This window comes from Chlorocebus sabaeus, chromosome 14 (assembly GCF_047675955.1).
Source record: "Chlorocebus sabaeus isolate Y175 chromosome 14, mChlSab1.0.hap1, whole genome shotgun sequence".
In the NCBI taxonomy this organism is placed as follows: domain Eukaryota; kingdom Metazoa; phylum Chordata; class Mammalia; order Primates; family Cercopithecidae; genus Chlorocebus; species Chlorocebus sabaeus.
In genome coordinates this window covers 41,654,522-41,682,026 of record NC_132917.1, presented here as the reverse complement: position 1 = coordinate 41,682,026, position 27,505 = coordinate 41,654,522, and the positions used below count along the sequence as shown (strand labels likewise).

Genomic DNA, 27,505 nt, shown 5'->3' with positions numbered 1-27,505 from the left:
AGTAAGGGGTATGGTGGTACGGAAAACTATTCAGCTGCAGAGGACTCATTCCTTGCTGGAATGTGATTTCATTATAGACCTTCTGAATTCTTAAACCTAAAGAAGGTGTAATGTACAAATAGAGAAGTGGATCTATTTTAAGTATGTGGCTTGATAAATTTTTCATGAATAGATTATAGATCGAGGAACAGAACAGCATCAGGACCCATAAGGCCCCTCACACTTCTTTCCAATTGAGACCTTTCAGCTTTTTGAAGAAAAAAGTATTTGGATTCATATGTGAACTCTCAATTTCTAAGTTTTGTCAAGTAATTCAAAACATTAAAAAAATCCCTTGGGCCAAACAAAACACATCTTTGGCTAGAGTCAGCTCAGAAGACTACAGCCTGAGACCTCTGGTTTCCATGCTTTTCTTACTGTCTGGCAGCTCACACTTCTCTGCTCCTCCATCTAGAAGGGTGGGCAACCATGTTTGTATGTTGTGATACCAACCATGATTGACTGGGGTTTTTCTCTGGGACTCTGGAAATGGGACACTGGAATTCTCTTTATCCTGGTGATGGTGCCGAAAGTGGCTCTAGGCCTAGAGAAGGCCCTATTCCACCATTCAAGAGGAGCAGAGAAAGCCGATGCCCACAGCGAGAAGGAAGCAGAAGTACAGAGTGAGAGAATGGGAGAAACTGCTTGGTTCCCCAGTGGTTTTCCGGTTTTCTAGTTCTTGGTTCTAGCCCCTCCTGAGGCCGGTATAGATAAGGGCTGAGGAGCTAATTAGGCTGGTAGGCTTCTTCAAGAATTTAAGAGGAACAGTCGGGTGGGTGAATCACAGTAAGTGATGCTGGTGACAGCCAAGGACTGGCAGCTAAGTGGGTGGGGTTCTCCATGTGAGAGGCCTCTTCACTCAGTCACATCCTAGGCCAGTGGGCTGGGATCAGGGGTAGAAGGCCCAGCAGGCAAGTAAAAGATGTGTATTCCCTCAGGTGAGCTTGTAACTGAGTTCTAGGTTAAGAAATGTAGGAGACGGAATGATTATTCCAATTCTCTGCTCCTTCCCTGCAACAGAATTATATACCCATGCCCTTTGCCATATGGCTTTGCATACACCCTACTAAAGGAGGTAGAGCCTATATTCCCATCCTGTCAACTGTGAGCTTGGCCAGTTACCTTGCTTTGGCTAATGGGAATATGGATGGACGTGACGAGCCAGTTCTGAATTGAGGCCTTAAGAGTCATGGAAAGCTTCCACTAGCCCCTTTTTGTGCTGCTTCCATATGTAATGAGAAGAGCCTATCCCAGGTAGCTGCTGGTTCCAGGAGAGAGAGAGGGAACTGATCTGTACCCAGCTCACCACCTGAGTCACAGCCCTTCTATCTAACCCACAGATTGCGAGTGAGGAAGATGTTTGTTTTTATAACCACTAAGATTATGGGATGATTTATTACATAGTATTATCACAGCAATGGCTGACTTATACAGAGGAGAATTGGGTCCTAGGCAATATTAGGGACAGAAGAGCCTGATTGTATCAGAATGGGCCCAGGGGAGGGGAGAGGTGAGCTCAGGCTCAGAGGCAACGTGGTGCGGGAATGTGGGTTCTTAGAGGTCATTCCAGAGGGCACCAGATCCGTGTATGATTGGAAAAGGGAAATGAGAGTGGTCTGGGGGAAATACCTGTCACCTCATTGATCATCTGGCTGGAAGGAAAATCAGGAGGAACACAGGAGCCAAGTAGTTGTAACTGAGCTGGTGACATTATTCTAAGCCGTTGTGTCTGCTCAAACTTTACATACCCCCCAGCTTGGTTAGCATTGACTCAGGAGCTGTGAGCATTGGTGGATCTAGTTGTGAGGATCCTGGGAAGGTAGCAGCAGGAAAAATAAAAGAGGGCAGCAGCACCGCAGCTCTCAAATGCTCACAAGTGTGAGTGCGTGTGTGTGGCTATCTAATGGTTCTTCTTTTATAAACCTGATGGTTGCTTTCCACCCACCTGCTTGCTGTTTTTGTTGACATCTCAACCTGGAGTGGGTTTGAGGCTGGGAGGCTGAAACATATTCTGACCACATTCACCCGCTTTCTGAGAACTTGTAGGCTCAGATGAAACCTGTGAAACTACAGACTGATAAGACAACTAGACAATCAGGGCACAATGGGGTGGCCAGTGATACTTGTTGCCACAGCAGAGGATCCTGGGCAGTAGTAGCACAGACAGGGTGTTTCTGATTTTCCTTCTTGAAATTCCTCTTCCCAGGGGCTTCCAAGCTCAGGAAGCTCTTGTCATCTCCTAATCGAGGCAGACGAAGATGAGAGTTCTGTAGGGAGGCGTTTCCACTTAATCAAGGCCAGTCATACCCAAGCTCTAGGATTAGACAGAGATCTGCAGATCTGTGCAGTTGCTTGGGCAGCCTGTTTTCTGTCTCTGCTACCTTGTTATCTGGCCCTTCTCTGAATTCCTGTAGCTTTTCCAGGACTTAAACAATGAGATTAACAGCTATCATTTTTTGAATGCCTACCATATGCTAGGCTCTCTAGTGGATCTTTTACAAGTATTATTGATAATAACAGCAAAGATAACTAATATTTACTAAGCATTTGCTAGGTGCCAGGCACTATGCCAAGCCCTATACTTGTATTAACTCACTGCAAATCCTCACAACGAGGCAACATGGGTGTCATTATTTTTATACACAAATAATAAACGGTGGAGCTCACTCCACCATTTGGATCTAGATCGGTCTGACTCCAGAGCTTTTGTTTTTTCATTGGCGATGCTCTCTTGCTTGATATTGCTCTCCAGCTATGCCGGGACACTGTGCAGTTGTGCACCATAGACTGGGACAGATGCAGAAGGCTGGGATATGGAGTTAGATCAGGAGGATGAACACAGGATGGTAGAAGTCCAGTGAGTCATTCATGAAGGGGACAGGGATAAGGTTCAATAAGAAGTATGGTGAGGCCCTAAAAGGCAAGAGGAGCAGAGGTACAGACAACCCAGAAGCATCAGATGTCCTGGCAGGCAGTCCAGGGGCAGGACAGCAGATCCTGGAGGAGACAGCTGGCCACAGCATAACTCGTAGTTGTGGCTCTGCCCTTTACTAACTTTTGGGCAAATTACTTACCTGCCCTGAACTTTAGTTTCTTCATTTGTAAAATGGGCATAAAGAAACCTCCTTCATAGGGTTGAAATAACTGAATGAGATAGCAAATATAAAGCACCAGTGGCAGTGCCTAGTATTAAGGATGTATTAAATATTAAGGACTCCATACCTAGACTGCTACATTTCTAAGATAGGGGCTCAGGCACAGAGACAGGGAGAACCTAGGCTATCATAACTCAGAGTCAAATAAAGTGCCCCAGGAGCAGCATTCTAACTAACCTGCTGACTGGGATTAGTATTTGTTTGAGAGACTGGAATGGGGTTAACTGACCTCATTTCCATACAGAGGAGGGTGGCTGAACTGAGTGAACAAGCAGGTACTGCTTTTTTTTCCCATAGATGGGTGTTGAAATCCCAGCCCCATATAGCAGACAGGCTCTTGTTCAGGACTTTGGACTTCCAGTCTGATGTCCTTTCAATGATATTGTGCTGCTGGTAAATAGACACTTGACATAAAATATGTTCAAGCATGTCAGTGGCACATGCATTGTAATGGTTTTGAAACATGTCTGCAAATTCCTTGATGTTCCTCCTACTAAGAGGTAGCATTGAATTCCTCTCCCCTTGAACATGGACCAGCCTCAGTGACTTGCTTCTAAGGAAGAGAAAGTGGTGAAAGTAATGCTGTGTGTCTGCTAAGGCTGTTTAGAGAAGGGAGATACAGCTGCCTCCTGGCTCTGTCTCCCGGGATGCTTGCCTTTGAAACCAGTTACTATATTAGGAGGAAGCTCAGGCTACATAGAGAGTCCACATGAAATTTTGGACCAGCAGCCCCACCTAAGGTCTCAGCTAACAGTCAGCATCAATTGTCAGACAAATGAGTGCTTGAGAGTTCAGATCATCCTTGAAGTTGTCCCAGCTGATACCAAGTGGAGCAGGGATGAGCTGTTCTCAATAAGCCCTGCCCAAATTGCTGATTCATGAGCAAAATAAATGTTGTTGTTTGCAGCCAATAAATTGTGGATGGTTTGTTTTGTAGCAATAAGTAAATGGATCATGCACATGCATAGTAGAGCACAGAGAAGAAGCAGCAGGATCCAGTTCTAAGACCTTGTGTTCCAGAGTTGCGCAGTTGATTACACATTTTCAGCTCTGCTGTGTGCTTGCTGGGAAAGTTATATACCCTCTCGAGACTGTTTTGTCCTCTGTAAAATGGTAAGATGGTAAGATTGATTGTATGGGTGTTGTATTAGCTTGCTAAGGCTGCCATAACAAGATACTATGGTCTGGATGACTTAAACAACAGAAATTAATTTTCTCATGGTTCTGGAGGCACGAAGTCCAGTTTCTTCGGAGGCCTCTCTCCTCGGCTTGCAGATGACTGCCTTCTCGCTGTGTCCTTGCTTCCCAGCATATGCCTAACAATGTTCGCATTTCCTCTTCTATAAGGACACCAATCCTATTGGATTAGGGCCCACGCTAATTAGGATTCACTTTAACTTAATTACCTATTTTAAGTGTGTGTCTCCAAACATAGTCATTCAGAGGTACTGGGGATTAAGACTTCAACATATGAGTCTTGTTGAGTGGTGGGGAGTGGGTAGATACAGTTCAGCCCATGACGATTGTTACCAGGATTAAATGAGGTAAAACAAACATAAAGAATAGGTTACGGGTGGACACATCAGGAGCGTTTAATAAATAATGGCCATTATTATTATATATGTGACATCAACCTGATTAATTATACCTGATACATGCAAAAAGGGGAACACCACTATGTATGTCCCAGGGGAAGCTGTGTATTCCTCTCACTTGGATGATAAGAGAAGACAAGCTCTCTACTAAGCGCACTATGTCCCTCCAGCTCCTAACCTGGGCCCCCTGCTTAGTGACGGTGGTAAGAGAGGGGCTAAGGAGTCCCCTCTGGAGGGAGGAAGCAGCATTATTTCTTGACCCTCAGAGACAGCTGCTTCCTTTGGGGACCCTTGGAAGGGGCTCTTTGTTTAAGCCTGGAAGATCCCAGGGTGGTATCAGGTAACGAAAGACCTGGGACAGTGTACAAACCGAAGTGACTCTGTCTGCAATTGCCTGGGTGCTCCAGAACTGACCCTTGGAGTCATCCCCACCGGAGACAATTTGGAAAAGGTATTTTCGAGAGAAAGTCTCCATGCAGAAAACCTTTCTGCCAAGTCCTTTGTTTTCCTAATGTTGCCGCAGTGTCTGGAGCTGACTTTTTAAAATGGCATTTTCCTGGAAAGGATTTTTTGGTCTTTTTTGGAAATGTCTCATGTAAAACAAGATCACCAGTGGGCCGTTGAGTCTAGTCTCCCCGGGCGAGCTTGGGAAATGGCAAGTGGGCTGGGGGAAGTCTGGGTGGGAAAAATAACAAAAAACAAAGTTGGAGGGAAAGCGGGACGTGACAAAGGGGTCAGCATTCTGTGTTAGGAATAGGCTCAGAGCTCAGGATTCATTCTAGTGGGTAAGGCATCGAGGCGGGGAGAGAGGGAGGAGGGGAAGGGGCCCTTGACAGCAGGACTGTGGGAACGTCCCCTGAGAGCCTCCATTCACCTCTGAAATAGACCTATCCCAGGGCCTGCCACCTCCTTCACTCCCTTGTGTGACATAGGTGAGAAGGCAAGAATGATACAACAGGGGCCATGTCTCTTCCATCAGACTGGATTTCCTTCCTGAAGAGAGGAGCTGTAGGTGGCATTCATTCCACGGCTCTAAGAGGGTTGACTTGTATCTTCCCATCAGACTGGGGGGTCCCCAAGTACAGGGACCCTGTCCCTCCTTGACCTAAGGAATCCCTAGAGCCAGGAACCTCCTTCCCTTCCTTCTCTCTGTCTCCGTGAACTCACTGTGTGGGAGGAGCTTGGTTTGTGACCTGCCTGACCCAGTGAGCTACTCACAGTTGCATCTCCACCCTTAGAAGCACAGGCAAGATATGTTGACTGAAAGTCATTGCCGTGGGCAGCTTGTCGCTACCTCTCTCCAGGCCCAGGGCCAGGGCCATTTCAGTGGCCAGGTGGAATTTCTGTGGCAGAAAGACTCTTGGAAGCTCTTTGCAGAGCTGGCTTTCATCCTCTAGGCTTCTCTTCTGTCCATTCCTTGCTCTTCTGTCCACTCCTCAGCCTGCTTGTGCCTCTCAGGCCCGGCTGGCCTCAGGTCTCCTGGGTTTTTGGTGACCCTGGGCCTCAGACTGGAATGAGGACAAAGAGCAGAGGAATGGGTAGATAAGAATTACTGAATCTCTGAATTAAAAGCCACTCTAGGGGTGGTTTTCTCCATTTTTCTTTTTGTCTGGAAAGTAAATTCATACAGTGGACATTTAAGAATAGCTGTTCTGTGCCAGGCTCTGCTTCAGACACCAGGTACATAGTGGTAGACAAAGCAGTCATGGTTCCTGCCCTCATGGGGCTAAGTGTCTGATATTTGAATATTTGGACAATAGTCTCATTGAGTAGCCATACAGATTGTGCTTAGAAAACCATGTTTTTGGAGTTCTCCCTCCCTCCTAAGGCAATCCATTTCAATTTTGGACAGCTCTGAAAGTTATAGGTGTCCCTCCACAGATTGAGTCAAAGTCCTTCCCCTTCATAACTTCCACTCACTTGTCTCCGCCTACTTTCACATCTACCCAGGGCAATAAGCCTGTTCCCTCCCCTCTGAAAATCCCTCACCATGGTGGTAAACCTGTTAGTTTTTCTTTTGTTTTATTTTTGGCTATCTTATTAGGTATATTCATGTTTAGGGTTGTTTTAGTTTTCTGGAGAATTCTTCTTTTTATCATTTTGTAATTGTTTTCTTTACTTTTTCTGACTTTAATATTGCTTCACCACTTGATTTCAAAGTTGTGGGTTCCTACCACCCTCCCATTTCAATAATTGGCTGGAAAGGTTCAATAATTGGCTGGAAAGGTTCACAGAACTTTGGAAGATGCTTTGCTTACTATCACTTTTTTTGGATAATGATCACTTGGTATATTTTTTCTGATCTCATTTCAATAATTCTGTGTTACTACATTTTGAGTGTGTTTACTAGAAAAACCAAAAGGCTGAATTTCTTATTTGATCTTAGTGTTTCTTTTAAGAAGTAATTTTAATTCTTTACATTTGCTACATTGATTGTTAGAACACAGTTATGACTGGTATATATTGCTATCTTCATGTTTTTGTTTTAAACTCTTAGCTTCTTTCGATTCTTTTTTTCTTTCTGTTAGTATATTGACAATTTTCTATTTTTCTCTCTTACTGTTTTAACAGTTACATTTGAATTCTCTCCTTTGAGTGGTTATCCTTAAATTTTTAACATTCTGTGAATGCTACCAATTTTAAACTGTTTTTACTTACAACACTTCTGACACCAAATGGGTGGTTTTTTTTCCCCCTGCTCACAACTGTTTCCAACTTTCTGGGCACCAGCTGGGTGTCCTACAATTCAGTTCAATTCTGACACTTACTGACTGAAGTTAGTGTCAGACTCGACAGGTTTACAGGCTCAGTCTCACAAGTCTCCCTTCACTTCAGGTGCCTATTAAAAATTGGGTGCCCAAGATACTACCACTTCTGTCAGACTTGGCCACAAAGTTGTGGGTTCCCACCACCTTCCCATTTCAGGTTCAATAATCATCTGGAAGGGCTCACAGAACTCTGGAAGATACTTTGCTGACTGTTAGTTTTTTTTTTTTTTTTTTTTGTAAAGGAGCAGATGAATGGCCAGATGAAGAGGCATATAGGACAATGTCCAGCAGAGTCCCAAACACAAGACTTCTGGTCATATGAAGTCGGGGTCTGCCATCTTCCCAGCACATGGATGTGTTTGCCAACTCTGAAACTCGCTGAACCCCTTCGTGTAGTTTTTAATGAGAGTTTCATGATATAGACAGGATTAATGAAATCATTGGCCATTGGTGGTTGAACTCAACCTTCAGCCCATCTCCCTTCCCTGGAGGCTGTGGGTGGAGTAGGGCTGAAAGTTTCAAACCTCTAATCCTGCCTAGGTCTTTCAGGTGACCAAGACTCCTGAATCTGTCCACATACTGTCAACTACCAGTCCTCTTATTAACATATAAAAGATACTCCCCACTCCATAGATGCTAAGGGTTTTAGGAGGTGTGTGCCAGGAACCAGGGACAAAGATCAAATACTGATTTTTATTATATCATACTGCAATTTAGGTTTATACTTGGCTGTACATCATAGAAAACAGTGGATTAAACATCTAGGGGTTTATTTTGAAACGAGAAGACTGGAGTAAAAAGTTCAGAGCTAGTACACATCTTTAAGGATATCATTAAGCACCCAGGGTTTTTAAATTTAATTATCCTTTTCTCTTACCCTTAGTATGTGACTTTGTCCTATCTTCATGGTCGCAGGGTGTCTGTTGTTCCTCCAAGCATTTCATCCTTATTTTAGGTAGGAAGAAGAGAAACGGGTGACGGGTAAAGGGCAAAGCATTCTTTCTGGAAGTCAACCAGCAGGCTTCTGTTTATATTTCATTGGCCAGAACTGCAATACATTGCTACCTCAGCCTCAAGGGAATCTGGGAAGGTGTGTATTTTTAGCTGGGCACAGTGTTGCCCTGTGAAAAATCAAGATTCTATTAAAGAGAGACTATATACTGTGTGAGTTGCTATAAGTATACATAATTCATGCATATGACTAACAATTTTACAATTAATTAGACTCTGTATATCCTTAGGATGCTCTTATTCTAATTACTCCATCCTAAATTTTATGTTACTAGTATTTAGCATTTTAGGTCCACTTTTGTCTTGTTTGTTTTGTTTTATGAGATTGGGTCTTGTTCTGTTGCCCAGGCTGGAGTTCAGTGGCATGATCATAGTTCACTGTAGCCTTGAATTCCTGGGCTCAAGTGATCCTCCTGCCTCAGCCTCCTGAGTAGCTGGGACTACAGGCACACACCACCACACCTGGCTAATTTTGTTATTTTATTTTATTTTTTTATTTTTGTAGTGACAGCATCTTTTTATGTTGCCAGGGCTGTTCTCCAGCTTCTGGCCTCAAGCAATCCTCTTCCTTTGGCCTCCCGAAGTGCTGGGATTATAGGCATGAGCCACCGTGCCCAGCCCCACTTTGTCTTTAAATGTCATAAAAATCAGACAATAGTATTGTTACCGCTATTTTACAGTCAATTCTTTTTTAGATTTACCCACATGTTCATCCATTTCTTCACTTACCATTGATTCTTCCACTCTACTCCTTCTTCTCAGCTCAATTTTCTTCTAGAAGTGATAAATTATCTTGTATTTTTCTGAAGATGTGATTTAAAAAAAAAAATCCCCACTCTTGAATGATAGTTGATCTTGGCTGGGCATTCTACAGTGATATATATATTTTTTTTTTTCCTCTAGCACAGAAAAATTATTCTATTGGGTCTCTGTTTGCTGATGCCCAGTCTGCTATTTTTTTCTTATGAATGATCTCTCTTTAATTCCTGATGCTGTCTTGGCTCACTGCAAGCTTTGCCTCTCAGGTTCACGCCATTCTCTTGCCTCAGCCTCCTGAGTAGCTGGGACTACAGGCACCCACCACCACGCCTGGCTAATTTTTTGTATTTTTAGTAGAAACGGAGTTTCACCGTGTTAGCCAGGATGGTCTTGATCTCCTTACCTCGTGATCCACCTGCCTCAGCCTCCCAGAGTGCTGGGATTACAGACGTGAGCCACTGCGCCTGGCCTCCTGATGCTTTTATAATTTTTCTCTCTTAGTCATGTTCTGAAGTTTCAGTAAAATGAGCCTCGGTTTAATTTTCTACTTAGGTATCTTGCTCAGAATTCCAAGAGCTTCTTCAGTTGAAGCTCTATGCCTTTCGTCAATGTAAGGGTTCTCAGCCATTACCTCTGAATATTTCTTCTCCTTTCTTCTCTCCAATTTCTCCCTCTAGCACTCATATTAGATGTAAGTTGGACCTTCACATTCTATCCTTTATGTCCTGTACTTGCTCTGCATATTTTTCCTCTTTTAATTGTTTAATGTTACATTCTGGAAAATTTTCCTCTCCTTTAGTTTTGTCTAATCTGCTATTTAATGAATTATTTGACTGTATCTTTTATTTACAGAAGCTCTAGAAGTTACTTTTTCAAGTTTATCTTTTTTAAGAAACACTATTCTATTTGTACTTTATGGTTTCTGTTCTTTATTTCAGATTATTTTATTTTAAATTCTTGAGGTGATAATCTTCCTATTCATCTTCTAGTCTTTTTTATGGTGGTTCATTTCCTCAGGTGGGTTGTAATTTTTTGTTGTGAATTCATCTTTAGCTGCTTTTCCCCTTGGGATAGAGAGGATCTTCTGTAGAAAAGTTTTCTATTCTTCTAGAATTTCTCCATGTGCCCCAGGGAGACTGTTGAGGACAAATTCTTACATTAAGAATATAAGAAGAGTTTTTTGATTTGGGATTCAAATACTAGGTTGTGACGGCTAATTTTATGCATCAACTTGGCTAACTCATGGTACCCAGTTTTTGGTGAAACACCTAGCTTGGTGTTGCTGTGAAGATAATTTTTAAAAGATGTGATTAACATTTAAATCAGTGGGCATTGAGTAGAGCAGATTACCACCCATAATGTGGATGAGCCTCATCCAGTCACTTGAAGGCCTGAAAAGGAAAAGAAGAAATTCTGTCTCTAGGCTGCCTTTGACTTGAGCTATGACATTGTCTCTTCCCTGGGTCTCTAATTTGATGGCTTCTCCTGAAGACTGTGGATTTGCCAGCCCTGATAATTGCATGAGCTAATTCCTTAAAATCAATCTCTTTCCCCATCTCTCTATCCCCCATCCCTTCCTCCCCTCATCTCTTTGTCCTATTGGTTCTATTTCTCTGGAGAACCCTGACCAATATGCCAGGTAAGCAGTGTAAATTTGTAGAACACACTTGTGTTTGGTATGGATTTGAAGTTTTGTGGGCTATCAAAACTCTAGCCTCTAGACATTAGGACCTATATTTTGATAAATATAATCTTGGACCATCAAGACATCAGCTGAGGTTTTCTACTCTGACTAGGAGTTTTCTTTTTAATTTCTGGCACCTAGAAATTTTACTTTATTTATTTATTTATTTATTTATTTATTTATTTAGAGACAGAGTCTTGCTCTGTTGCTCAGGCTGGAGTGCAGTGGCATGATCTTGGTTCACTGCAACCTCCACCTCCTGGGTTCAAGTGATTCTTGTGCCTTGGCCTCCTGAGTAGCTGGGATTACAGGTGCACTCCACCATACCTGGCTAATTTTTTTTGTGTTTTTAGTAGAGATGGAGTTTCACCATGTTGGCCAGGCTGGTCTTGAACTCCTGGCCTCAAGTGATCCACCTGCCTTGGCCTCCCAGAGTGCTGGGATTACAGGTGTGAGCCACCACACCTAGCCAATTTTACTTTATTTTTATGAGCTTAGCTATGTTTACAAAATTGTTTTTTTTTTCTTTCTTTCTTTTTTCTTTTGCTATGTATTACCAATATTTTAATGGGTTAGTAGAGGGAGTGGAAGTCCATGTTAGTTCAGTGTGTAATGTTTCTGAAAACTGAAAATCTGACTGGGTTTTAGATTGTTGAAAACAGCTTTCATGTTCCCCCCTAAGACTTCTCTAACCAGTTGCCCTTCACATGATGAGGTGCATTATCTCCACTGGACTTTTCTTCTGCTGTCCAGTTTGTTCATGTGCTTCCTGAAGAGTGGGACCCCAGCCAAAGCTGCGTTCCTCACTTATGGTTAGACTAAGAGGTCAGAACCCACTGTCACTCTACATTCTGGATTCCACACTCTTCCCCATGAGGTCTTAGGTTCCAAGAAGTCTTTGGGCTAAAACATCACAGTGTTGGCAAAGAATCAGCTTCCAAAACCTGTAGTAGGTGGAAAAAGAGTAAGAACTGTCAAAAGAAGCTGGGAAGTGTGAAAGGGTAACTAGCATTTAGAGAAGTTAAGGTAAATGAGATGTGGCCCAGCCTGTGGAGCCCTGCAGGGACATTCCTAGCCCTTTCTCAGGACAAATCATTTCATGGCAGAAAGCTGCAAGAGACAGTCTCAGTGATTTTTTTTTAAAAATTATTATTTAGGTTATTATTTGCATTTGGTCTACTTTTTTTCAGGCTTAGTTTTTTTTTTTGTTTTTTTTTTTCTTTTTTTCAGGATTTTGTGCAAGCACCTTAAATCTCTGTTTAGAAACCTTGCTGTGTTCTGTTTGGTGTGTTTTGTTCTGATAAGCCTGGATTTTATAACTGCCAGGTCTTTTGTAGAATGACTGGAAGTAGAGACCTGTAGCCTGATGAAGATAGTTGCTAAGGAATAATTCATTTAGTGTAGATTAAAAATCACACCAGTTATCATCTCAAAAGGGAAGGACAGAGGGAGATGGAGAGGTGGGGAAGGAGAGAGAGAGAGAGAGAGAGAGAGAATGAGAGAGAGAGAGTGAGTTATCAGGTAGAGAAAACCTGCCATGTGACCTTTCCAAATCCCTTAACTTCTCTGAGTCTCAATTTCTCTGTCTGTAAATAGAAAGCATTTGACATTGACTCCCCTGCCTCAAATGATCTGAGCTCTGATTTCTCTGGTAGCAAAAAAAAAAAAAAAAAAAAAAAAAAGACAGTGATGTAGGGTTGTGCTGCTGGGAAGAAAATATGCTGCCTGCCTGTCCGCCTGCCTGCCCGCCGTCCGTCCCTCCCTCCCTCCCTAGTTCCTTCCTTCCTTCCTTCCTTTCTCTCTCTCTTTCTTCCCTCCTTCCCTCTCCCTTTCCTTCCTCCTTCCCTCCCTTTTTCCCTCTTTCTTTCCCCCTTCCCTTCCCTTCCTTTATCTTCCCATCCTTTCTCTTTCTCTTTCTCTCCTTCTCACTCTCTTTCTCTCTTTCTTTCTTTCTTTCAACAGATTCTTGCTCTGTCACCCAGGCTGGAGTGCAGTGGCATGATCTTGGCTCACTGCAACCTCCACCTTCCGGGTTCAAGCAATTCTCCTGCCTCAGCCTCCTGAGTAGCTGGGATTACAGGTACCTGCTGCCACATCCAGCTAATTTTTGTATTTTGAGTAGAGCCAGAGTTTTACCATGTTAGCCAGACTGGTCTCGAACACCTGACCTCAGGTGATCGACCTGCCTCGGCCTCCCAGAGTGCTGAGATTATAGGCGTGAGCCACCGTCCCTAGCCGCATATGTTGCTCATCTTGTAGCTCCACGTCTAAGAATGGCAGTTTTAAATTCTCGAAGTAATAGTAATAGCAGAATTTTCTCTAGCGCTCACAGTGGGCCTGACACTGTCCTAAGCACTATATCAGCCTGTCTCATTTAATCCTCACAATATCCACATGAGCTAGGTACTGCTATTATCTTCATGCTGGAGGTAAGAAAACAAAGACACAGAAAAGTTAAGTCACTTGTCCAAGGTCCCACAACTAGAATGTGCCGGAACTGGATTCAAACACGAATCATGGGACTCTAGAGTTCGTGCTGTTAGCCCATAGATGTAAGAGCTGAGAGGCAGGGAGCTTGGGGGAATTCAGAGAAGCCATCAAAATACTTTTTTGTTTGTTTGTTTCTCAGATGGAGTCTTACTCTGTCACATGCCACCACAACTGGCTAATTTTTTGTATCTTAGCAGAGACTGGACTCCACCATGTTGCCCAGGCTGGTCTTAAACTCCTGACTCAGGTAATCTGCTCATGTGGGCCTCCCAAAGTGCTAGGATTACAGGTGTGAGCCACCACACCTAGGCCCATGAAGATACTTTAAAAGCCCTGGAAAAAGAAAGAATAAAGGGGAGACAGCACAGAATGGGGGATTTGACTTAGTCTCGATGGGAAGGCATCTCAAGAAAGTATGTATTGAGGTGAGCTCTGGGGGAGAAGAAGGTGTTAACTAGGCATGGCAAGGAAGAGCCTGGCAGGCAGAGGGGTTGGATATGCTGAGGGTACACAGTGAAGTCAGGAACTGGAAGGTGTCTATGCACTTGGGGTTCAGAGAATGGGGGAGTGGGGCAAAATAAGACTGGGCAGGTGGGCAGGGGCCCACCCATTCAGGGCTTTCTGTGCCTCTCTGTGTCTCAGGGTTTCTCAACCTTACCACAATTGGCATTTGGGGCTGAGTTAGTCTTTGCTGTGGGGACCACCCTGTGCAGTGTAGGATGTTTAGCAACATCCCTGGCCTCTACCCAGTAGGCGCAATAGTATTCTGGCTCTGAGCTGTGACAACCAAAAATGTCTCCAGTTATTGCCAAGTGTCCCCCAAGGGGAAAAATTGTCCCTGGTAGTATATCACTGAGCAAGATATTTCACTCTCTTGGTATCCTTTCTCACAAGATGTCTACACAATGGACCCCGAGTCACAGGGTAACTTTCTAGACATGGGTATTGACTTGGGTCTCCTTTGGCCAGGTTGCACCCCAGCCCGTCCAGGTAGGTACAGCCTCTTGGATTCCCTCCTTGGAACCTGCCACGCTCAAGCAGAGGTATTATCGTTGTCAGGGTGGACAATGCTGAAATTAGTGCACTGAACTAGGAAACGAAGACCAGAAAAATACATCAGGTTCAGATCAAAAACAAAGGGTTTCTTTACAACCAGGCCGTCTAATGTTTCGGCACAATATGATACTTTCCCAACTTGCCCAGTCCTCTTTCTCCTGAAACCAACGTCAATGTGTAGTGCTTAACAAAGCAGGTCTTTTACAGAGAAAATGACCTTAAATCACAAAGAATAGAAACAAGATACTTGGCATAAATGGTAATAATAACCAGATTCCTGTGAAGGGCTAAAATATTGCTACTTTAGTCAGTGATTGTTGTGGGAATTTGTACTTTTCAAACTCAATATCGAGCCCTTCTGGAACTTTTTGTCAAGTGTTTTCTGCTGCTGCCAAGTAACCTAGGGAAAAGGAGAAAGTTGTTTTGTCTACTGTGTTTCTTCTATCACCGGAAAAATCAAGTTCTAGGTGGCTTTTTTTCTTTGTCTTTTTTTTTTTAATGGCATGAGTTGATGCAAATGCTATAGTCTGCCCAACCCGAGATGTCCTTGAAGGATGATGTTTATCTAGGAGCTATCCTGGGCTTTCTGTTTTTTGTTGTTGTTGTTGTTGTAGAAATTCTGACTTCCCTTGCCTTCAACCTGTAGGACTTCCAAGCAGGGCACAATTTGACTAAAACATTGTAATGCCAAAAAGATTGTCCACAAAGAAAACTGTGCACTAGCCTTATTCACATTTCCTGGCCTGTTCCCCTGATTACTCGCACCTCTGACCTGAGATCATGACCTCTTCCAGACGAGCTGGGTCCTGCCTGGAGGCCACCCCCGCAGAGGAAACCCTGCTCAGAAAAGCCACTTTGTCTCTTAGCCTGGAGATCATTTGGGGCAGACTGTGGCTCTGGGCAGGGAGCCAGAGCACTCTGTCCAGGTCATAACTAACTTCTAGTTATCTGTCTCTCCTGTTAAATGATTATCCCTTTTTCAAAGTTGAAAAAGGAGGCAACTCAAAATTAGAGTTGAACTTAATGCAAAAAGTCTGTAGTGTCAACAACCATCATGATACTAGTGAATATTAAGTAGTTATTGCCAGCCCTGTTAGGTGGTCTGTATATATTGTCTCATTTAATTATTACATTACCTCTATGAGGTAAGTACTATCATAATGCTCATTTTACAGATGAGAAAACTGGGGCTTAGGGAAGTTAAATAATTTGCTCAAGGTCACACAATTTTAAAGTGGCAGAGCGAGGGCATTCAAAGCTGAAGTATTCCTTGTGCCCTCTACTCTTTGTTGCCTCTCTTGACCCTTTTAGAGACTTTACAAAAATATTTGGAGGAGGCTCATGGTGTTTCTATAGAATTCCACCTTTGGACATATGGAAGTCTTGATAACAAATCTTAAGTATTTCTGAAAACGTTGATCTCATGTATGGCTTTTGGGCTGTGCTGGGATGGGCATATTCTCTGCCCCTTATTTAAATTATGTTGATATTCATCCAGACGCCGTGGCTCACGCCTGTAATCCCAGCACTCTGGGAGGCTGAGGTGGGTAGATCACCTGAGTTAAGGAGTTTGAGACCAGGCTGGCCAACATGGTGAGACCCTGTCTCTACTAAAAAAATAAAATAAAAACATCAGCTGGGCATGGTGGTGTGTGCCTGTACTTCTAGATACTTGGGAGGCTGAGGCATGAGAATCACTTGAAACTGGAAGGTGGAGGTTTCAGCGAGCCGAGATCGCACCACTGCACTCCAGCATGGGCAACAGAGCAAGACTCCTTCTCAAACAAACAAACAAACAAAAAAAACCCCAAAAAATCCAAAGAAAGCTTTATAGTTATAAATATCAGTTTCATTGATCAAGTTTATCATCATCTTTGTGGGTACTATTTATAAAAATAACATGGATTTTTACCTCTTGGCATCATAGAAAACCGAGGTGATATCATTGGGCTTTGGTTTCTTTATTTGTAAATGAAAGATTTGGGCGGCTTGATCTCTACGGTCTCTTGCCTTTACACTCCAGTGTGCACACGGACATATGTACCTGTGAAGCCCACTTAAAGACCTGGCATCCCCTTCGTGAGGCATCAGTCATGGCCCACTGGCTCCCAAAATGTAGAATTCAGGTTCCAGGTGGCCAGTCAGCATGTCTGAGGATTTGTAAGCCCAGTCATCTAAGCAGCTGGACTCTTTGCCCAGGAGGCTGCTGTCCACGTACAGCCTCCAGCCCTCATTATAGCTCAGGATCTATAGATCCTGTTTATAAACAGTGACAGGTATAAACTAAACTAGTTTGCCTTCAAGGAGCTCCTGCCCTTCTTAGGGAGGGCACTTGAACCAGTCTTTTCACTCTGTAGGTTAAGGAAGAAACTGAACCTAGTCCCCATATTCCATAGGCCACAGAAAGATCAGGTCGTAGAGCTACCATTCCAGGCATGAGTTTCCTGGGGACAAACTTGCCATGGAAAAGGCCCAAGAGAGGAAGCACGCGAAGCCCAGAGTAAAGGAAAGAGGGAAGGATGATGGTTAATCCTGTTTAATGGTTAATTCTGGGTATCCTGGTTAATCCTGGGAGCCTCAGAAGATGACCCATCCCAGAAAGTTGCCTCCCCACAAGGTCTGTTGGTACTGATCTCATGTGCGGGTAAAGAAGGACCCAGGGGAGGAAGAATGGGCTTAGCTGAGCACATTCACACGTATGAGAGAAAACTTTGCCACAGTGTAGGAAGGACCAAGTGGGTGTGGGAAGCCAAGTTGGTCATTGTCCCAACAATCCTGATGCATAAGAGGTAAAGAGGAGAGAAAAAAGTAGTCATCTAAAATTGATTGAGGGTCAAAATTATGGCATCCCAATTGGAGGCAAACTGATAGACTTAAAAAGATTGGAAAGTGTTTGTTGTGTGGTGTAAAGCAGGGGTTAGCTTGCAAAGTATAGCCCGTGGGCCAGATTTGGCCTGTTTCTATAAATGCAGTTTATTGGAACATCCATCTACTCATTTATGTATTACCTATGGCCGCTTTTGTGTTGCAATGGCAGAGTTGAGGAGTTGCAACAGAAACCATCTGGCATACAAAGCCTGAAATATTTACTATCTGGCCCTTTACAGAGAAGAGGAAAGGACACATTGTTCCAAGTCCTGGATGCACAACTTTGGATGCATACTAGCTTTTGTAACCCACCTTTCAACATCTGAATTTCTTATCTGTAAAATAGGGCACTATGTTACGTGTGCCCGCTAACCACTTAACTCACTGAGGAGTTAAGACACTGAATTAAACGAGTGTGAAAATGTACATTAAGATCTAACGAGTTATGCAAATGCAAAGTGTTATTAGGGCTGTTTTGTAAGTATTTGGAAAAAGAGAGAAGACAGAGAAAGTTGGTTTTTTTCTTCAATAGGGCTAAAGAGAAAATAAACAAGAAAGGTTGCCAAAGGGCATGTGTACCCTTTTATTTGTGTCAGTTAATGTATAGTTTCCAGTCAATGGAAGCTTGGTTATTACAATTAAAGAGGAAGAAATAAAATTCACAGTCACTTTGAAAGGACTGAAGAGATTCGTTAACAGTGAGGTACAGTCACAGCGGGTACAGGTACAGGTCTGAGGTGTGCTGACCCACCTGGGAGCAACAGAGTGGGACTGAGGGAAGGGAAGAATGAGAAGACAAATCAGGAAATATCGCCTGGGATATGTTTATATGAGCAATTATTCACTGTTTATCTGGAATTCAATTTAGCTGGACATCCTGTATTTTTATTTGCTAAATGTTGCAACCTTCCCACACCGTGAGTGGTTTTGGTAGGGCAGCCAATCACAGGACTCCGCTCCCTGATCACGGGGCTTGTTGATGTTCAGTCCTGAAATTCTGAATCTTAAGGAGAGAGAAATGAGGAGAGAAGGCAGTTGGAGCTGATCATTTGATGACAATGTTCCAGAAGATCTTCAGAGCTGTCCAGTTCTGTCTTTTCCAGGACTGTAGTTCAGGCTTGCTTTTAATTCTCCAAACTATGCCATTCATTTCCAATCTATCCCTTTCTGTTCCTTAAACTAGTCAGGGTTAGTTTCTGTTGCTTGCTGTCAAAGAACCCTAACCCAATATCTCGAGACACCCAAAACAGTATCCAATAAACTGTGGGGATGGGTAAAGGGGTGGACAGAGAGGGGAGGAGATTAACTAGGGAAGGCTTTTTTTGAGTGTAGATCTGGACATAGGCAGAAGAGGGGTTGGGAGAGTGGTGAGAGTATTTTCAGAATCTGACGAGTTATTTATATCTGCTATAACAAGAAGAAATAGGGAGCCACTAAAGGCTCTTGAGTAGGGGAAGGACTTGATAAAAATGACATTCAATTTAAAAAAATGTTTCCAAAGTTGGCCTTTAAGTGTCTCGGAGGGGAAAATGGTGGCAGGGAAGCTGGCTGGGGGACTGGCTCCATGGTCCAAATGATAGTCCAGGAGTCTAGTGTGTAGGAGTGAGGCACTAAGGATGAAGAGGAAGAGAAAAATGGCAAGAATCAGCTCAGAAGGAGACTGTGGGATTTTAATGACTTTCTGGTCATGGGGAATATCCAAGAGCAGGGAGGGAAGAGCTCCAATTGGGTCATGAGCTGCAGTAACTCAGCCATAGGGGCTCCATGACCATAGGCTTCCCAGGACCTGTGGCTGCAGGGTGGGCCCATGGTGGGGGCAGTCTGAAAGGAGCAGCTCTTGGAGGCCCTTGGGCCCATGATCCTCGTTGGCTGCGTCTCCACTCTGGGGGAGGGCTGTGGTGAGTACAGGCTGCAGCCGAAAGTGACAGGGATGATTAAAGGGATGGAAAATCAGGCCCATGAAGAGAGGTTAAAGGACTGTAGTTATTTAGCCTGGGGAAGAGAGGCAGTCATGTAACAGCTCCCTTCAAGTCCATGCGGGGTGACTGGTAGACGCGTGCTAGGCAGCTGCCCAGCGCAGCTGCCCGGCACAGCTGCATACAGGGGGAGAGAGCACCCCTGGAGCGAGCACCTCTGCAGCGAGGGAAAGGCATGCTCTCAGGGGAGGAGGGAGGCAGAGGCATAATTCTAAAGGCTCTTTTGTGGTTTCTGAAGGCCCCTCTCCCCTCCCCTTTGTTTTTTGCATCTGTCATTATGCTGTGCAAACCACAGCCAGGCCTCTTGACAGCACCAATATCTGCTTTCCTGAACACTCGGAAGGTAATGTGGCTATAAAATTGACAAGTTAGATAAATACCAGTACAAAGGGGAGACTGTGTGTAGCTTTGTGCAGCCTTCTGACTGGTCTCCCAACCCGACCCGGATAAATCCTCTGTCTGCCTCCCTCCGGTCACCCCCAGCCTCGTCCATTCCATCTGGGCTCCTTCTGACGGACTCCCCAGGAGCTCACATTTGCTCAGCCTCTTTGTCTAATTTGTCACTTTGACAACGTGAAAGGTCTTTTATTTCTTCCCAGGTCAAATATGTTTCATTTCATTAAAAAAAAAAATTTTTTTTTTAAAGCTGCTTTTTTTTTTTTTTGGCCGGGCCACACTCTTGCTGTCTTGGCTGTGCTGCCACAATTTTCCCCGAGGAGGCCCCAAAGCCCACACTCCTCAGATCGCTGCTAGGGCAACTGAGGGCCTACTCCTGTGGTGACGGTGTTGCCCTGATCCTCAGTGAAGGCCATGTGGGCAGCATGGTCACGGAAGGAAGAGAGCTTATGAACTCTACATTCCGACACTTCAGAAATGGAGCTGGGCGGGGTGGGTTGGGGGATGGGAGGAGGAGGGATGGGGCAGGAACATGAGTCAGGATTCACCACCAAAGTGTTGGAATCTGGCTGTCCAAAAGCCCAGAGCTAAAACTCACTTGGTTTTGGTCCTATTGTTAATGAATGGAGGGTGTCAGCAAACCTCACTCAGTGTTAGCCCAGTCTCCTGAGGGGGTGAGGAGAACCTGGAAGCCAAATCCCCACCAAGAAGTTCTGTCAGGAAACAGGGAACTTAGACCTCACCAGATGCCTGTGGAGTGACAAGAGATCACATTTACCACCGACAGCCTCCAGCTTATATCCTAGCAGCGATCGAGGAGGTGTGGGCAAGAGATCTTTGGGGCCTCCTCTGGGAGAGGCTGTGGCTTGCTGGACCCATTTTTATGTGCTGTGGCCAAAGCAGCCGACATGGATGGGGAAGGGGTACGGCAGAGGAGCAGGCACAGAGTCCGCTCATCCAGGGATTCCCAGACGAGCTGAGCCTCTCCCTAAACAGGAGTAAATGCTCTGTCCCCTTCTGCCAGGGATATGGGGATGCCCTAGGGGTAGGCCTGGCTCGTACCTCCCCTGTGAGTCGACAGCATGCAGCACGGGGCTGAGCACCCAGCGAGCAGATGGCTCTGAGGCTGGCAGTTCAAGCAGTGGGGACTCAGAAACACAGAACTGCCCGCCATTCTCCAGCTGCGACTGCCCTCCTCCGCATCTGCCAAGTGGGCATGACTGGCACCCACCTCTAGAGCTGTTGTAAACATTGAGTAGCACCACACATGACCTGGGTTTGGCATGCTTGGCATGGACTGAGACCCGATAATGTGAGCTACCATTGTATTAATAATTTATTTTCAATATGACTTCTTGAATGGAATGGATGAAGCAAAGGACAAGACTCAGCTGGAAGGGCTGGGCTTCTGAAACCTGATCATTTCTCATTTTAATGCTGCTCCCTCACTGTGGTCAGCCTGAGTGGGATCGGCTGGCCCAGCCTTTGTTTTACTTTTGTTGCCATCTCTCTTTGTGGTGGTTCTTTCTCTTCCTCCTCTACCTCCTCCTCCGCCTCATAAGCAAAGGGTAAGGCACGGTTCTGAATCTTTGGTTCTGTAAAGAGGCATGCCCATCTCTGTGCTCGATTCCACTGGAAAAATAAGAACAATTCCTATTATTTTCGGTTCCCAGACCTTGAATGTGTCAGGCTTCAGGTTCACTTCCTACATCTCTCCACGTCGCCTGGATCTGCAAGTAATTTAACCTTGTTTTCATAGAGCGCAAAGACGTTCCGCTTGTTTACACTGGAGACAAATTTTCCTCAATTGACGCAATCCTATTGATTAAATAATGACCTTCTTCCTCATTTAAAGGTAATTTCGGTTGGTATCATGACGTGGAGGAAGAAAATGAATGCCTTTTCTGTCTTGCTGTCTGAAGGGCAGGCAGTGAGGGCCGACTCCCAGAGCTCTGGGCAGGACCCTCTCATTTTTCTCACCTGTTCTGGAGCTCCATCAGGCGTTGGAGTGGGCCTGGTGCTGGGACCCCTTGAGGAGGTTGGCTAAATAGGAACAGCCTTGATTAGGGAAATTAAAGAGCCAGCATTTGCTTTGTAATAGACGTCAAGCCTGCGACAGAGTAGATGCTACTTTGTTTTAAAACTTGATTTGCTTTCAAGACTTGTACGTAAATTATTTTTCTTTTTTTTTTTTTTTTTTTTTTTTGGAGACGGAGTCTCGCTCTGTTGCCCAGGCTGGAGTGCAGTGGCGCGATCTCGGCTCACTGCAAACTCCGCCCCCCGGGTTCACGCCATTCTCCTGCCTCAGCCTCCCGAGTAGCTGGGACTACAGGCGCCGCCACCTCGCCCGGCTAGTTTTTTGTATTTTTTAGTAGAGACGGGGTTTCACCGTGTTAGTTAGCCAGGATGGTCTCGATCTCCTGACCTCGTGATCCGCCCGTCTCGGCCTCCCAAAGTGCTGGGATTCTTTTTCAAGGTCACATCACACGATATAGTCCGGGCATGTCATCTGAGCCAAGAATTTAAAATCAAAGGGAAAGGCAATGGGCCTATCAGGAAGAACTTCAGGGAACAGCCCACACAGGAAAGACACAAAGATGGGAGCCTGGGGGTGGCCAAAGAGTTGTTGGGTACTCTTCGGTAAGTCCTTTAACTTCATCTGGGTCTAGATTCCTCGTTGGTAAACAGGGGTGACTGGATCAGATAACTTCTTTTTTTTTTTTTTTTGAGATGGAGTTTCGCTCTTTTTGCCCAGGCTGGAGTGCAATGGCACTATCTCAGCTCACTGCAACCTCCGCCGCCTGGATTCAAGCCATTCTCCTGCCTCAGCCTCTCGAGTAGCTGGGATTACAGGCATGCGACACCATGCCTGGCTAATTTTTGTATTTTTAGTAGAGACTGGGTTTCTCCATGTTGGTCAGGCTGGTCTTGAACTCCCGACCTCAGGTGATCCACCGGCCTTGGCCTCCCAAAGTGCTGGGATTAGAGGTGTGGGCCACCGCGCCCGGCCTGGATCAGATACCTTCTGAGGTACCTTCTTGGTTCCATGTTCTATGATATGATGGAATCTGGAGACCTGGTTGTTATTTGCTTCCATTCCAGATCCGTGTGCTGTCTATTTCAATAAGGATGAAACCAGTGGATGACGTTTGGAAGGATGGGACCTCTGTTCCATCGCCTTTCTATGAGGTCAGGTCAGTGCATTCTGTGTTAGCAATGCCATTTAAGCACTAGGTATTCCCATGTGTTCTGTAGGAGGATGCATATTTTGTAATAATCTAAAAAATTATCCTGATGCAAATACAGAGCGGCATAAATATCATGGCTGGACAGGAGCTAGATATTAATAAAAGAAAATGAGAGCTGACATTTTAAAGGTTTTTGCTCTATTATAGGCACATCTAGGCATTCCTTCATTTTCTCTTTACCAGAGGTTGGCAAACGTTTTCTATAAAGAGCCAGACAGTAAATATTTTAGGCTTTGTGGGCTATAACATCTTGGTTACAACAATTCAACTTTGCTGTAGTAGCAGAAAAGCAGTCACAGGTAACATGTAAACAAATGTGTGTGGCTATATTCCAATTAAACTTTATGACCCTGACATTTGAATGTCATATCCTTTTCTGTGTCACAAAATATTTTCTTGATTTTTTTCAACCATTTAAAATGTAAAAACCATTCTTAGCTCATAGGTCTTCACAAAAATAGACGGTGAGCCACATTTGGCCCCATAACCACAGATTGCTGACCTCTTTTCTTTATTGCAGTCCTTTATGGGAGGAACTATTTTACCGTTGAGAAAAATCAAGGCTTAAAGGGGTTAAATACCTTGCCTAGGTTTACCAGTTAGAAGCAATAGAGCTGGGAGGTAATCTAAAAGGCCAGGTTCAGGCTGGGCATGGTGGCTCATGCCTGTAATACCAGCACTTTGGGAGTCCAAGGCAGGAGGATTACTTGAGGCCAGGAGTTCGAGACCAGCCTGGGCAACATAGTGAGACTCTGTTTTTATATATTTAAAAAAAAAAAAAAAAAAAAAGCAAGCATGGTGGTGCATATATATAATCCCATCTACTTGGGAGGCTGAGGTGGGAGGATCACTGGAGCCTAGGATTTTGAGGCTGCAGTGAGCCGTGATCATGCCCTTGCCCCCTCCAGCTTGGGTGACAGAGCAAGAACCTGTCTCAAAAATAAAAGAAAAGCCAGATTCAAGAGCTTAAACACCTACCCTTTAGGGATATCCAGCTAGAGTAGTAGAATGTGAAGGATTTTGCTCCCTCTGACACTGACGAATAGTTACAAAATCTCCTTTTTAATCGTTCTTACTTTTTCATGATGGTTCACATTCCAAACATTAGAGCAAGACTGGTGTCTCACGAGGCCGGGATACCTAGCTGGCTGAGAAATTACATGGGACAATAGCTCGAAAGGTGACTGAGCAGGAGAGAGAAGTGAGATGAAGGAAACGAAGAGTTAGTTCCGTGAGTACCAGGATCCAGGGAGAGGCTTGGCCACCCTTGTTTGGCCTGGGGGCTGGCTCAGCTTCTGCATCCCAAGGAGGAGATGTCACGCCTCCACTGCCTCCCATTCGTGTTCTTGAAGATGATGCATCTTGGAAAGTTCTCTAATGCTTGCTTTTTTTTTTTTTTTTTTTTTTTTTTTTTTTTTAAGATGAAATCTCACTCTGTAGCCCAGGCTGGAATGCAGTAGCACAATCTCAGCTCACTGCAACCTCCACTTTCTGGGTTCAAGTGATTCTCCTACCTCAGCCTTCTGAGTAGCTGGGACTTCAGGCATCCACTATCATACCTGGCTAATTTTTGTATTTTCAGTAGAGACAGGGTGTCAACATGTTGGTCAGGCTGGTCTCGAACTCCTGACCTCAGGTGATTTGTCCGCCTTGGCCTCCCAAAGTGCTGGGATTACAGGTGTGAGCCACCATGCTCAGCCCCCTTAATGCTTTTTAATATTTCAAGAATGGCCAGACTGTCTCCAGAGCTACACTGTCACCTTCCGGGGTGGCCTGTGTCTTCTCCTGTCCTCTGCACACTTAGTACACGAGGCCAGGTGAGTGAGACCTTTCAATTCTAAAACAGGGTGCTTCAGGAAGTCGTGAGCTGCCTAATTCTGGAAGTGTGTGGTGATGCTGCTGTCAGCAGACGCTAGTGTAGAGGACCACTGTGGGTGGGAGGTGAGAGTGGAGGAAGGTTTGAAGATCCTCTCCATCCATGTAATAAACATTTGCTGGGCACCTAATGCATGTTAGATCCAAAGTCAGAAGCCCCCACATATATGATTTCTTTTGATTTTCATAACTAGTGTCTGAGAGAGGCATGTGATCCCAGTGGCTAGATGGAGAAACTGAGGTTCAGAAGAGCTTGTCTTTTTTTTTTTTTTTTAAGAGATGCAAGCAGCAGGGGCCAGAGTCAGTGTAGTCTGCTTTCTGCCTTCCACCACAGGCCACTCTAACGGGCTGTGCGAAGAAATGGGCTCCAGTTCTTGCTGTGACCCTTGCTAGATGTGTGGCTTAAACAACTTATCTGACCTCTCTGAGTATGTTTCTTCATCTGTTTAAGGGTTGACTCTTGGAGATTTGTCATGAAACAAAAAGAGATATTATATAAAGGTGTCTAAAACAGTGGCAGGCACGGCACAGGTTATAGTTGCTTTCTTCCTATAGTTGCTGTAGTTTGCTTGAAGCAGAAGCTTCAAGATGATTTGGTTTTGTGAAGTTGACTGAGTCATTAATCTTACTCAGTTTGGGATCTTTAGGGCCTAGCAGAGAGCCGGGCGTGGAGCAGACACTTAATAAATATTTGTTCAATGAATGGATACACAAGGCTTATATCTACTGATGCCAACCATCTGGATACTCAAATGCTTCAACATGATGGGTTCTTGACTTTTCATCTAAATATTGGATGTCATCTTAAAATATAAGCAGCTAAAATGATCTGAAACATAAATATGAACACAGGTCTCGCTGGTGCAGATTTCTTGGGGGGGAATGTATAAATCAGTGAAAGTCTGTATAGGGCTGTAGGGCTGTATTTAACGAAAGTGATCTGTTATTTTCAAAAGAACTCCAGCTATGTCACCAGGTTTATTTATTTACCATCCATCCACCCATTGGTGTAATCAGTCACCAGTGGCCTAGAGGGGCTCTTTGGGCCTCCTTTAATAAATAAGGAAGAAAGATTATCTGGAGCATGTTGGTTATTTGTAGATAAATAGAAGCAGCTCAGCTGCTTATGGGAGCTTGGAAACAGTTCGTGCTCAAGTGTTTTGGACATCCCTCCAATATTCTGCATACACTGTTTCTGTGCCTTGTCTCTGAAGAATCTTTATGCTAATTTACAGTCATATTCTTTTCTGCTAAGGGAGTGGGAATGCAGAGAGCTTCTGTCCATTGCCTCTGAATGTCTGCAGTGCATGTGAAGAGGAAGAGCCAACACAGGCTAGATTCCCTAGGGAGAATCTCATTCTTGATATTGAAAACAACTTACTGGACTTATAGGAGTAAAAATCCTATGAACTGGATGAGGCTGTGCCATTATTCTTGGGATGAAAGATGGAATGGAAGGACTCCTTTTATAGAAATTATGTTTGATGACTCAGGAACATTGTGATACCTTCAGGTCTACTGAAATGTACATGGCTATTTATCTCTATACTAAAATAACTCCAGATTTCCATGCTTCTGGGATTCCTATTTGTGCTTTTGTTGCTGTCCTGTGTCTTTCAGCTAACCATCCCTTTTTTGATTCCCAGTATGCCTATCACTAGCAGTTCAGTATCTATTTTTCTAATTTGTTGCCTGCTTCCAATATTCCAGAGACTAAAAAAAAAGTAGTGATAATAACAACAACAAAAATTCAGAAGGGTAAGTCTGTTACAGCTGTTGGTGAAGCAAGGATGAAAAGAATCCAAATGAGTCTGAAAGGCCTTTCTGTGACTGCCTGGCATGAACTTTGGAACCCGGACGTTGTGAGGTCTACGGTGGCTGTTTGGGGGTCTTTTTCACTTCGCTGTCCTTGACCATCAGCTGGAGAGGTGATTTCAGGATTGGTGAGACACTACCGCACATATGTCTTACCATGGCAACCTCAAGGCGTTGCTCTGAGGCCAGGAAGTGGTTTCATTTCTCAGGGGAGCAGACTTGGGGGGAAACAGAAAAGTATGAGGATGGCTCTCTATGAGGCATGGCCCTTAGGATCATGCTAAATGAAATGACATGTTAGTGTGTTTACCTGCAAACAGCCACATTGACTATTCACCTATTACAATTTTGAAGCTTATTAAAACAAAAAATACGGAGTCTTGCTCTGTTGCCCAGGCTGGAGTGTAGTGGCATGATCTCAGCTCATTACAACCTCTGCCTCCTGGGTTCAAGTGATTCTTGGAACTCTGGGTGTGGTGGCGCATGCTGGGATTACAGGCATGTGCCACCATGCCCAGCTAGTTTTTGTATTTCTAATAGAGACAGAGTTTCACCATGTTGGCCAGGCTGGTCTTGAACTGCTGAGCTCAAGTGATCTGCCCACCTCAGCCTCCCAAAGTGCTGGGATTAAAGGCATGAGCCACTGAGCCTGGCCTGAAGCTGACTTTTTAATAGTTGGATCAGAGCTGCTTATTTCTTGACCTCTTTCAGAGACCTTCTGGAAAATTCTGGTGTCAGAGAAGGAGCACTCAGGAATCAGGAGTCAAGAG

General features: G+C 44.4%; 1 long non-coding RNA gene across 1 annotated transcript; it reads right to left on the bottom strand.

Moving 5' to 3' along the window:
* Window positions 1–4,767: 4,767 nt before the first annotated feature.
* On the bottom strand, window positions 4,768–21,579 carry LOC140713425 (uncharacterized). The gene is made up of 3 exons (XR_012095503.1): window positions 21,292–21,579; window positions 8,435–8,502; window positions 4,768–6,297 (listed from the first exon to the last, which is right to left on the bottom strand). It is a non-coding gene; the product is annotated as an uncharacterized lncRNA (long non-coding RNA).
* Between the last annotated feature and the right edge of the window lie 5,926 nt (window positions 21,580–27,505).